At 51.1% G+C, this 13,381-nt stretch overlaps 1 protein-coding gene across 1 annotated transcript in view; it reads right to left on the reverse strand.

Moving 5' to 3' along the window:
- Positions 1-2,779: 2,779 nt before the first annotated feature.
- CUNH11orf86 (chromosome unknown C11orf86 homolog) overlaps positions 2,780-13,381 on the reverse strand; it is a 19,910-nt gene continuing 9,308 nt past the window's right edge. The window contains exon 3 of the transcript XR_004270266.1: positions 2,780-2,803. The gene's annotated coding sequence lies outside the window, so the exon portion shown is untranslated. The remainder of the gene's footprint in view (positions 2,804-13,381) is intronic.

A 13,381-nucleotide genomic window follows, 5' to 3' on the forward strand; every position in this document is an offset into this window, starting at 1 on the left:
AAAAAAAAAAAAAAAAAAAAAATCACCTGAGCATAGTGGCAGTTGCCTGTAGTCCTAGCTACTTGGGAGGCTGAAGCAGGAGAATCGCTTGAACCCGGGAGGCGGAGGTTGCAGTGAGCTGAGGTTGCACCACTGCACTGCAGCCTGGGTGACGGAGCGGGTCTCTGTCTCAAAAAAAAAAAAAAAAAAAAAAGCCGGGTTGTTTGTCCTGTAGGGATCCCCACCCTGCATTTTGCTGGTTGCAGCCCCACAGTGTGATTTAATATGTTTCTCTATCGACAGGGGTTCTTGTAAATTGGGGGTTGGATCTAGAAGCTTGATAAACTGCAGGCTTGACTTATTTGGGCAAGAATGTTTTAGAGATAATACTGTTTCTACTATGAGGAGGTACATACTGTTTGGCTACCTCTCTTTTTGTGATGTTACCTTATTACTTGATTTTCTTAATTTCTTTCTTTTTTTTTTTTTTTTTAAAAAAACAGGGTATTCCTCTGTGGCCCAGGCTGGAGTGCAGTGGCATGATCTTGGCTCTTGGCTCTTGGCTCACTGCAATCTCCACCTTCTGGGTTCAAGCAATTCTCCTGCCTCAGCCTCCTGAGTAGCTGGGACTACAGGTGCATGACACCACGCCCAGCTAATTTTTTTTGTATTTTTAGTAGAGACGGGGCTTCACCATGTTGGCCAGGATGGTCTCAATCTCCTGACCTCGTAATCCGCCCCACTTGGCCTCCCAAAGTGCTGGGATTACAGGCGTAAGCCACCAGACCCAGCCCCTGATTTTAATTTTTATCAGAGCAGCCTATTTGCTTAGTTTACAAAATCAAATAGTTGATTCAACCTGGGAAAGCTGATTTCAAAAAAAAACAAAAACCAAATAGTTGAAGACTTAAAACCATCAGCACTTTGCACTATTCCATGCCAACCCCAGGGTACTCTGGGAGGTGTTTCCTCTGAGAGTTACTTCTGTATTTCTAGATAATATGCTTGCATTGCAATTTCTTGGTTTTTCAAATTTGGACACCATCTATTGACTTTCTACTATGGAAGACAAGTACTTAACTCTTCTGTCTCCTTCCCACCCCGACATACATCGTTTCTTCAGGTCCTCCAGTTACGTCGTGATTTTGATTAAAAAACATTTGTTGATTACATTCTTTTTTTTTTTTTTTGAGATGGAGTTTCGCTCTCGTTACCCAGGCTGGAGTGCAATGGCGCGATCTCGGCTCACCGCAGCCTCCGCCTCCTGGGTTCAGGCAATTCTCCCGCCTCAGCCTCCTGAGTAGCTGGGATTACAGGCACGTGCCACCATGCCCAGCTGATTTTTTGTATTTTTAGTAGAGATGGGGTTTCACCATGTTGACCAGGATGGTCTCGATCTCTTGACCTCGTGATCCACCCGCCTCGGCCTCCCAAAGTGCTGGGATTACAGGCGCGAGCCACCGTGCCCAGCGATTACATTCTTTTTATTATGTAAATATTATTTACAGCTGAGCCGCTTAGTGTTCTAAGTGTTCATTTCCATTCTTGAACTTGTTCTGATTTCATAACTATGGGGCCGGGCTTGATTGTTCAGGGCTCCCAGAGTCCTGCCCAGAGCAGAAGTGGGTACGTGTTTGCTAAACGAACGAATGATGCTTGAGAGCTAAGCATGGAGGCTCATGCCTGTAATCCCAGCATTCTGGGAGGCAGAGGCAGAAGGATCACTTGAGCCCAGGAGTTCGAGACCAGCCTGGGCTGTATAGCCAGATCTCATCTCTACTTTTTACTTAAGAAAATTTTGAGGGGCTGGGCGCAGTGGCTCACGCCTGTAGTCCCAGCGCTTTGGGAGACCGAGGCGGATGGATTATCTGAGGTCAGGAGTTCGAGACCAGACCGGCTAACATGGTGAAACCCCACCTTTACTAAAAATACAAAACTTATCTGGGCATGGTAGCGCATGCCTGAAATCCAAGCTACTTGGGAAGCTGAAGTGGCTCAATTGAACCTGGGAGGTGGAGGTTGCAGTGAGCTGAGATCACACCACTGAGCTCCAGCCTGGGCGACAGAGCAAGACTCTATCTAAAATATAAAATAAAAATAAAAATAGGCCGGGCGCGGTGGCTCACGCCTGTAATCCCAGCACTTTGGGAGGCCGAGGCGGGTGGATCACGAGGTCAAGAGATCGAGACCATCCTGGTCAACATGGTGAAACCCTGTCTCTACTAAAACTACAAAAAATTAGCTGGGCATGGTGGCGCGTGCCCGTAATCCCAGCTACTCAGGAGGCTGAGGCGGGAGAATTGCCTGAACCCAGGAGGCGGAGGTTGCGGTGAGCCGAGATCGCGCCATTGCACTCCAGCCTGAGTAACGAGAGCGAAACTCCGTCTCAAATAAATAAATAAATAAATAAAAATAAAAATAATTTTTTTAAAAGAGGGTCAGGGCAGACATGTGCCAGTAAATTCAAAAGATTAGAGAGGGAACCCCAAATTTGCAAGTTCCCCTACCTGACCCAAGTTTTCTAAACTCTTTTGGATGCTGAAGCCTCATTCAACAAGTCATTCATTCACTCAATTCAGTTAACAACTATTAAATGAGCACCTATTAAGTGTCAGGTATTGGGAATACAGCAGGACACAAAACATATCAAATTCCTGCCTCGTGGAGCTGACATTCTGGTGGGGGAGACAATAAGTAAACGTCAGCCAGAATAAACAAGGTAAGGAGCAGAGAGGAAGAGCTATTTTGTTTTGTTTGAGACAGTCACGCTCTGTGGCCTAGGCTTGAATGCAGTGATGCAATCTCGGCTGACAGCAGCCTCCACCTCCCGGGTTCAAGCAGTTCTCCACCTCAACCTCCTGAGTAGCTAGGATTACAGGAGTATGCCACCATGCTGGGCTTTTTTTTTTTTTTTTTTTTTTTTTGAGACGGAATCTCACTCTGTAGCCCAGGTTGGAATGCAGTGGTGCGATCTTGGCTCACTGCAACCTCCGCCTCCTGGATCCCGGTTCAAGCAATTCTCCAGCCTCAGCCTCCCAAGTAGCTGGGATTATAGACATGTACCACTGTGCCCAACTAAGTTTTTAGTAGAGACAGGGTTTCACCAGGTTGGCCAGGGTGGTCTCAAACTCCTGACCTCAGGTGATCTGCCTGCCTCAGCATTCCAAAGTGCTGGGATTACAGGCATGAGCCACCGTGCCTGGCTATTTTTGTATTTCTAGTAGAGATGGGGTTTTGCCATGTTGGCCATGGCTGGCCCTGAACTCCTGGCCTCAAGTGATCCGTCCGCCTCAGACTGAGAGTGCTGAGATCACAGGGATGAGCCAGCTCGCCCAGCCGAGACCTGTTTTTGATAGCGGTCAAGGAAGGCCTCTGTGATGAGGCAATTAATGAGCAGAGATGGTGAGGAAGTGAGGCGGGCATTTCAAGGAAAGTACTTCAGGTAGATGGACGGGCAAGTGCAAAGGCCCTGAGGTGGGATGGGTGTTGCTGGATTCCAGGAACCACAGGAAGCCAGGGTGAGCGAAGCCCAGGGAGAGGCCTCCCGATGAGGTTGGAGACCCCCGGAGGGTGGGGCGTCCTGGGCCACGGAATTTACTCTGCACGAACAGGGAAGCCATTTCTGAGTTTTGATCAGAGAAGTGCCTGGACCTGGCTTTCGTTTTAGAGGCGTGTCCCTGGACCTTGTGTGGAAAGTAAATGGCAGAGGGCAAAGCTGAACGTGGCCACCAGCTGGGAGGCTGCAGAAATGATCCCAGTGAGAGATGACGGTGGCGTAGCCAGGGCTGTGGTGCTGAGGGTGAGGGGCGGAGCGTGGAGTCTGGATGTGTTTTATTTTGAAGATGGGCTGACAAGGCTAGCCGGTGGGTGTGGACGTAGAGTGACAGTAAGAGCGTTCCCTGCTCGCTTCTCTGCTTCCTCTATTAGTGCAACCGAGCGGCCACATTTCCCTTCGAGATGTTTATTTCCGCCTCTCAGGCGCTGTCCTGGCGGGAAGCTGGGGAGGACGTCTGGTCAGGCCCAGCTCACACTGCTTTAGGAATTGGTGTCTCCATTTAATCTCCCTCATCTCACTGCCCCACTTAGCGCTTAGTAGCAGAGCAACCATCAGGAAAGAGTCACCGACCATGGAGGTTTCCATCCTTCCAGCTGTCTCTGGTCTGCGGACACTCAACGTTATCACACTAACTAAACATTGTCTCGTGTCTGTGTTCAGGCGGTGACAATCATGAGAACGAGGGTGGAGAGGTGGGACCCATGGCTCCAGGTTGGGAGTGGGGACAGAGCAAGGGAAGGCCCAGGAGGCGTCCCACACAGGCGCAGGCTGGAGCAGCGACCCAGGCCTGCCACCAGCCATCACTCACACATCTGCCTCCTGCTGTCAGGTCTGATGCCTTCGCAGGGAAGCAGAGGCCCAAGTGCTCCTGGCCTCTGGGAGCAGCTACTGGGGGAGGTGGAACTCAGGCAGGGGGAGCAAGACAGAGGATAAAGCTATACCAAGTAGGCCAGGTGGGGTGTGGGACACTCGGCTGTGTGGCCAGTGAAGCCCGTCCCTCCCTCTGAGCTTCCATCTGCACTCCTCCCGGTGGACCCCACGCATCCTCCATGCTCATGTGACCACAAGGAATCTTTCTAAGCTGCTGCTCTCCCTCCTTTACTGAACACTGTGCAGTGGCTCCACCGTGCTTCTCAGGGGCAGTTCAAACTTTGTTCTTGCCTTCCCAGTCCTTTTTTTTTTTTTTTTTTTTCCTTTTTTGAGACAGGGTCTGGCTCTGTCACTCAGGCTGGTGTGCAGTGGCACGATGTCGGCTCACTGCAACCTCCGCCTCCTTGGCTCAAGCGATCCTCCCACCTCAGCCTCTCAAGTAGCTGGGACCACATGTGTACATGACCATGCCCAGCTAATTTTTATTTTTTTGAGAGGGAGTCTCACTCTGTCCCCCAGGTTGTAGTGCAGTGGCGTGATCTCAGCTCATTGCAACCTCTGCCTCCCAGGTTCAAGCAGTTCTCCTGCCTCAGCCTCCCAAGTAGCTGGGATAACAGGTGTGTGCCACCACCACTCAGCTGATTTTTGTATTTTTAGTAGACATGGGGGTTTCAGCATGTTGCCAGGCTGCTCTTGAACTCCTGACCTTAGGTGATCCACCCACCTTGGCCTCCCAAAGTGCTGGGATTACAGGCATGAGCCACCACGCCCAGCCCTTCCTGGTCCTTTGAGCTCTGTCCGTTGCCACCCTCTCAGCCCTAACATCCTCCAGATCCACCTTTCCTCCGGGAAACTGTTTGCCTTGTTCTCCCAGTATGCCAGCTGTTCCCCATCCCTGTGCCTTTGCACCTGCTGTCCCCTCTGCCTGGAGTGCCCTCCCAGCTCTTCCACTGGGGTAGCCCACACTCAGCTCTGCTAGCCCCTCCTCAGGAGGCTGTCTCTGGTACCCACCCTCCAAGAGCCAACCTTGCCTTTCTCGGGGCATCTTTGCTCCTGGGGTGTGGTTCCTCTACCAGGCTGGACTTCAGTGAGCAAGTGCCCCTCATCCTCACTGAAGTCCTTGCCCTAGCAGGGCTCTGGGTGAGCCTTGCCAAGTGTTGGTTGAGTGACTGCTTGTACCCGAAGCTCAGAGAAGGGAGACCTGGCCTGGCTGGGGTGGGGCAGGGAGGGTTCTTTGGCAGCCACAATGAGAGTAGGTGGTGGGGAGAGAGTTTCTTCCTCCCAAACCATTGACCATGCAGGTCACTAAAGAAGAACCCACCTCCTGCGAGGCCCCAGGACGGCCATCTGGTCTGGGGCTGGACCCATTTTCCCAGATCCTGACGGCCCTTCCCTGCTGCCCATGGCCCTGCCAAGGCCAGCCAAGGTGAGCTGAGGACACGCCAGGCTCCAAATGCTAGGCTTCCGAGTCACTCACTGAGCCGGCGCTTCTGTGGGCTGGCCCTGGGCTCAGCACAGTGTGTGCCCTGGCCCCACTCATCCTCCAGGACGCCTCGGGCCAGGTGCTGTTATTAACATCCCCATTTTTCAGAAGAGGCTGCTGAGGCTCACAGATGAGACCTGCCGGGGTCACACAGGGAGAACATCCTGGCATTGGCTCCCAAGAGCCAAGGACCAACTGCTCTGAGTGTTTCACATGTATTAACCACCTTGTGAGGCGGGACAACCAATATGAGGCACAGAGAGGTGCAGTGACTTGCCTGATGTTGCCCAGCTAGCAAGTGGCAGAGGCAGGATTCAAACTCAGGCAGTTTGGCCACAGAGGTTTTACTCTCTAGCATGATAAAGAGGGTGGTGAGGAGCAGGTGATGATGGTGTCGCCCCCCTGGACACAGCACACTGCAGTTTGCAAAGCATCTACATGCTCAGCATCTCATCTGCCCTTCAGCCCAAGGGAGAAATAAAGATCATGATCCCCATTTTATGGAGGAGAAAATGAGGACCAGAGGAGGGCAGGGATGCCTCCAGGGTCACTCAGCAAGTTAGTTGCAGGGTGGAGGCTTGGACCTCAGGCTTCCACCCAAACCTGAGCCTCCTCCTGGCTCTCCTGACTGGTGGACACTCTGAGTTTGGTGCCTCCCAGGGAAGGGGATTTGGACACCCAGTGCAGGCAGAGGGCTCTGGGCTGGGAGGTGGGAGCTCTGGCAGAGCCATCCGTCTGCATGGGCCGTGTTGCCCACCAACACTGGGGAGGCCTCTGCGGGCACCACAGCCCCTCCCGTGTGTCCACAATGTCAGCAAGGTCTGTGTGTCGGTGGGGGATTGGGGGCAGGTCCTCTGCGGGGTCGGCTCGTGGCTGGCGAGGGTTTCACCGCCGGGAAGCTGCCTTGTCCCTCCTCTTCTCACCAGGTTTAAACCCAGCCCTGCTGTGGCTCTGGCCAAGCTCAGTGCGGTCCCCACACTTCCTCTTGTCACCTCACCCACCCTAAGAGCTGGCAAGGAAGGTTATCATCTCCCTTTGACAGAGGAAGAAATGAAGGCCCAAGGGCATGAGTGTGTGGGTGGCAGTCACAGAGGCTGGCCTAAGGCCCAGCCAGTGTCTTTCCTGACCACCTACCTGCCCCATGACTGTGAAGCCCTTATGTGCAGATGAAACCAGGATGGGCAAGACCTGAAGTCTTGAGTGTGGCAGGTAGCAGGGAAATGGGGAATCATTTGTAGCAAACGTGCAGAGCCTGGGCCAGGGGGCGTCTGCTGCATCCTAGACTATTGAATGGATTGGCACTTCCCAGGTGAACTCTCTTCTCTCCAGCCTCTGGACCTTTCCCACACTGCTCCCTCCACCTGAAAGATTGATCCCCTCCCTTTATCTGGCCAACTGCTGCTCATCCTCCAGGTCTCAGCCTCAATGCATTCATTCATTCATTCAACAAATGCTTCTTCCTACAATGTGGCAGACACTGTGCAGGGTGAGCTGCTCATGGTGTGTGGGAGACATGGCCCTGCCCTCAAGGAGTTTCCAGTCTCCTGAGGAAGCCATGTGTTACTAACATGGAATGAGCCAGGGTAGGCTCATGGCTATAAAGAGCAGCCCCCAAGTCAGTGGCTTAACATGATGAAGGCCTATTTTGCAGCCAAGTCACAGTCACAAATGGGAGGCAGGGGACTCTGTTCCCGGTGAATTCCACAAACATACCTTGTGAGTTTCCCATGGCTGCTGTAACAAGTTACACCAAACCTAGTGGCTAAAAGCAACAGAAATGGATTCTCTTGCAGTTCTGGGAATAGCAGCCTGAGGTCAAGGTCAAGGTGCCAGTGGGACCATACTCCCTCTCGAGCCTCTAGAGGAGGGTCCTCCCTTGTGTTTTTCAGCTTCTGTGGCGGTGGCGATCCTTGGCTTCCCAGGTTTGTGGCCATATCACTCCAATCTCTGTCTCTGTCTTTGCATCGCCTCCTTTCCTTTGTGTGCTCCCTGACAAGGACAACTGTCACTGGATGTAGGGCATACCTGGATGATCCACAATGATCTCTTCCTCTCAAGATCTTCATCACATCTGCAAAGACCTTTATTCTAAATAAGGTCACATTCACAGGTTCAGGGATTAGAACATGGACAAATCTTTTTGGGGCCACCATTGAATCCCCTTTATGCCCGATGTCTAAGTGCCTGGGGTCCTGGGGAGGAAGCCAGGATTCTGGGAAAGGGAAGCATAGGGAGACCAGCTTAGTCTAGGGGAGCAGGAGAAGGACATCCCTGAGGAAGAGACACTTGAGTCAAAGATGAAGAGAAAATAAACTAGAAAAAGGGAGAGAAGAGCGTTCTAGGCAGAGGGAACAGCATGTGCAAGCAGCCGCTGTGGCCCCCACGTCACTTTTGGAATCTTCATTTCTAGCTGGGTGCAGTGGCTCATGCCTGTAATCCCCAGTTTGGGAGGCCGAAGCAGGCAGATCACTTGAGGTCAGGAGTTGGAGACCAGCCTGGCCAACATGGTGAAACCCTGTCTCTACCAAAAATACAAAAATTAGGCTGGGTGTGGTGGTAGATGCCTGTAGTTCCACCTACTCTGGAGGCTGAGGCAGGAGAATTGCTTGAACCCGGAGGGCAGAAGTTGCAATGAGCTGTGATAGCACCACTGCACTCCAGCCAGGGCGACAGCGTGAGACTGTCTACAAAATAAATAAATGAATAAGTAAAATAAAATTAGTCAGGCATGGGGGTGCATGCCTGTAGTCCCAGCTACTTGGGAGGCAGAGGTGGGAGGATTGCTTGAGCCCAGGAGGTCCAGGCTGCAGTAAGCTGTGATTGCACCACCACACTCCAGCCTGGAAACAGTGAGGCCCTGTTTCTGTTTTTTTTGTTTTTTTTTAAGATGGGGTTTCACCATGTTGGTCAGGCTGGTCTTGAACTCCTGACCTCAGGTGATCTGCCTGCCTTGGCCTCCAAAGTGCTTGGATTACAGGCGTAAGCCATCGCGCCCGGCCGTGAGACCCCATTTCTTTAAAAAAAAAAAAACTCACGCCTATAATCCCAGCACTTTGGGAGGCTAAGGCGGGTGGATCACGAGGTCAGGAGTTTGAGACCATCCTGGCCAGCATGGTGAAACCCTGTCTCTACTAAAAATACAAAAATTAGCTGGGCGTGGTGGTGCTCACCTATAGTCCCAGCTACGGGGGAGTCTGAGGCAGAAGAATTGCTTGAACCCAGGAGACAGAGGTTGCAGTAAGCTGAGATTCGTGCCACTGCACTGCAGGCTGGGTGACAGAGCTATACTTCATCTCAAAAAAAAAAAAAAAAAAAAAAACAGAAAGGAGGCCAGGCGTGGTGGCTCATGCCTGTAATCCCAGCACTTTGGGAGGCCAAGGCGGGTCAAGAGATGGAGACCATCCTGGCCACCCCCGTCTCTACTAAAATACAAGAATTAGCTGGGCGTGGTGGCATAAGCCTGTAGTCCCAGCTACTCAGGAAGCTGAGGCAGGAGAATAGCTTGAACCTGGGCGGTGGGGGCTGCAGTGAGCCAAGATGATGATACCACTGCACTCCAGCCTGGCACCTGGTGACACATCGAGACTCTGTCTCAATCAATCAATCAATCAATAAGGATAGGCACAGTGGCTTATGCCTGTAATCCTAGCACTTTGGGAGGCCAAGGCAGGCAGATCACTTGAGGTCAGGAGTTCGAAACTAGCCAACATGGTGAAACTCCATCTCTACTAAAAATACAAAAAAAATTAGCCAGGCGTGGTGGTGGGTGCCTGTAATCCCACTACTTGGGAGGCTGAGGCAGGAGAATTGCTTGAACCTGGGAGGCGGAGGTTGCAGTAAGCCAAGATTGCACCACTGCATTCCAGCCTGGGCAACAGAGTGAGACTCCATCTAAAAAAAAAAAAAAGAATGAATCTTCATTTCTTCACCTGTAGAATGAGGACAATGGGGCAATGATGCCTGCCCTGCATGGCTGCCATGAGGATGATTAGATGATAAGGATTTTTCCTCTGTTCTGGTAAGAGCCCCTCAGTGACCCTGGAGCTGCTTGCCATTATTAGCTGCAGTTTACTTTTTTTATTTTTTATTATTTGTTTTTTGACAGAGTCTCCCTCTGTCACCCAGGCTGGAGTGCAGTGGTATGATCTCAGCTCACTGCAACCTCTGCCTTCTGGGGTCAAGTGATTATCATGCCTCGGCCTTCCGAGTAGCTGGGATTAAAGACACGATACCATGCCAGGCTAATTTTTGTATTTTTAGTAGAAATGAGGTTTCTCCGTGTTGCCCAGGCTGGTCTTGAACTCCTGACCTCAAGTGATCCGCCCACTTGTCTCCCAAAATGCTGGGATTACAACAGGTATGCGCCACCGTGCCCTGCCATTAGCTGCATTTTACAAATAAGGCAACTGAGGCAGAGAAGACAAGTGACTCGCTCAGAGTTATAAACCACCAAGTGGTAGAGTCAGGATTCAAACTCAGGTAGTCTGGACCCAGTGCCAGCATGCTTAATCACTGAACCCTACTGTCTCCCCAGATGGCCCTGGCGGAGGGCCCAGCAGAGGGTGTGGACTCCGTGAGTAATCCAGAAACACTGTTTTCCTTCTTCCTCTTTTCCTGTTTAAAAGTTCTTCAGGGACTGTTATTGACCGAAGAGCGGTCACCCAATTTAGAAATTCGTTGGCCACCCTCCTGGCCTTCTGCTGCCTTGGGACAAGTTTTCTTTCTTTCTTTTTTGCTTTTCCCCCCTTTTCCAAGTCATTAGTAAAGAGACAAGTTTTCTTTTCTTTTATTTTATTTATTTATTTTTTTTTTTGAGACGGAGTTTCGCTCTTGTTACCCAGGCTGGAGTGCAATGGCGCAATCTCGGCTCACCGCAACCTCCGCCTCCTGGGTTCAGGCAATTCTCCTGCCTCAGCCTCCTGAGTAGCTGGGATTACAGGCACGTGCCACCATGCCCAGCTAATTTTTTGTATTTTTAGTAGAGACGGGGTTTCACCATGTTGACCAGGATGGTCTCGATCTCTTGACCTCGTGATCCACCCGCCTCGGCCTCCCAAAGTGCTGGGATTACAGGCGTGAGCCACCGCGCCCGGCCAAGTTTTCTTTTATTTTTAAAATTTTTTTGTGAGACAGAGTCTTGCTCTGTTGCCCAGGCTTGAGTGCAGTGGGGAAATCTTGGCTCACTACAAACTCCATCTCTCGGTTTCAAGTGATTGCCAGCCTCAGCCTCCCGAGTAGCTGGGATTACAGGTGCTCACCACTACGTCTGGCTAATTTTCGTATTTTTCAGTAGAGACGGGGTTTCACCAGGTTGGCCAGGCTGATTTTGAACTCCCACCCTCAAGTGATCCAGCTGCTTCGGCCTCCCAAAGTGCTGGGATTACAGGCATGAGCCACTGCGCCCGGCGGAGACAAGTTTTCAAATGGACCTCAGGGCCTGTTGTAAAGTTTATACCCAGCCGTCGCAACCAGTCTGCAGCACCGAGTGACTTTACTCCTTCCAGGAAGGTTATAATCACACACTTTGTTCCTCTCTTGGCATTGTCCTCAGGCCACTAATAAGAGGGTCCCCAGAGAAGCTTTGCCCCAACTGAGAGCTACCCTGCCACCAGGGTCATGGGAAGGAGGTGTGTGTGTTGCCTACGGCACATATCAAACTACCTGCCTCTACTGGGTTGCATTTTGTCTCCGCGGAATTCATGCCCTTCTGAGCCCGGTGAATGTGACCTCATTTGGAAACAGCAGCTTTGCATATATAATCCAGTTAAGATAAGTTCATACTGGAGTAGAGTGAGCCCTAAACCCAGTACAACTGTTGTCCTTATAAGAAGAGAGAAATTAGGCCAGGCACAGTAGCTCACGCCTGTAATCCCAGCACTTTGGGAGGCTGAGGCGGGTGGATCACAAGGTCAGGAGTTTGAGAACAGTCTGACCAACATGGTGAAATCCCATCTCTCCTAAAAATACAAAAATTAGCCAGCCATGGTGTCGTGCATCTGTAATCCCAGCTACTCAGGAGGTTGAGGCAGGAGAATTGCTTGAACCCGGGAGGCAGAGGTTGCGGTGAGCCAAGATGGTGCCATTACACTTCAGTCTGGATGACAGAGAGAGACTCCATCTCAAGAGGAAAAAAAAAAGAAATTTTGGTCAGTTGCAGTGGTTCATGCCTGCAAACCCAGCACTTTGGGAGGTCAAGATGGGAGGATTGCTTGAAACCAGGAGTTCAAGACCAGCCTGGGCAACATGGCAAAACTCCATCTCTACAAAAAATATAAAAATTAGCCAGGTGGTAGTCACAGCTGGGGGGCTGAGGCAAGAGGATTGCTTGAACCTGGGAGGCTGAGGCTACAGTAAGCCAAGACCATGCCACTGCACTCCAGCCTGTGTGACAAAGTGTGACTTTGTCTCAAAAAAAAAAAAAAGGAGGCCTAGCCAACATGGTAAAACCTTGTGTCTACTAAAAATGAAAAAAAAAAAAAAATTAGCTGACTGTGGTGGTGGGTGCCTATAATCCCAGCTACTCAGAGGCTGAGGCAGGAGAATAGCTTGAACCCAGGAGGCAGAGGTTGCTGTGAGCTGAGATTGTGCCATTGCACTCCAGCCTGGGTGACAGAGTAAGACTCCATCTCAAAAAATATATATAAATAAAAATTAAAAAGTCAACCAGGCATGGTGGTGTGATATTGTACCACAATTGCTAGCCTTTGCTTACCAGTAATAACTAAAATAAGCAGCCCAGGATAACTAAGATCTGTGTGTAAACAAATGCTTATCTTGACTTCCATAAACCACTGAAGTAACAAACAGAATGACAAAAGTCCCCTGGCCCTTGGAATGTCCGGAGACCCCCGCCCTCGTCTCCACCCAGGAGGTGAATCACAGAATCCCCTGGACCTTGGAATGTCTGAAACCTTTTCATCCCCTTCCCCGCTCCTCACGCCCACTCCCAAGGTGGTTTTTCGGGTATAAAAAGTCTTGGCACCCTCCTTTTGACGCCACAGGTTGGAGAGACGTGAGTCCTCTGTGGTCGCCGGCATAATAAATGACCCTGCAATCTGGCATACTTTTGTCTTGGTGCTAACTTTCTACGCTCGGTCCAATACAACATTTGGAGTCCCCAGCGAGATATTCTCTTTTTGTTATCACCAGACAAAAGCCATCTCAGAGTCTCACCCGGGCAGCTGCTCCTACCTCGGGGGCCTCTGGGGAGGCGCCCCCTGTTCTTTCCCAGGGTCCCAGGGTGCCACCGTGGAGGATAAGCGACCTCTCGGCCAATATTCACCCGAAATTCCTCAGGGTCCTAAAAAAAAAAAACCTCTGGATGTAAGTCTGGTCTGGGAACTATTTCAAAGGAAGGGCCTGAGTTGGGGGATTGACGAGTCATTGCAACTCTGACCTGGCAAGCCTCACTGAGACATCGCTTGAGGCTTCTGGTAGCTGGTGCAATGGGTACCAGCGTTCGCCTTCTGGTGGCTGTCATAGTGGGTGGCAGC

The sequence above is a fragment of the Sapajus apella genome, unplaced genomic scaffold (genome assembly GCF_009761245.1).
Source record: "Sapajus apella isolate SASKATOON/1434 unplaced genomic scaffold, GSC_monkey_1.0 scaffold14, whole genome shotgun sequence".
Lineage (NCBI taxonomy): Eukaryota > Metazoa > Chordata > Mammalia > Primates > Cebidae > Sapajus > Sapajus apella.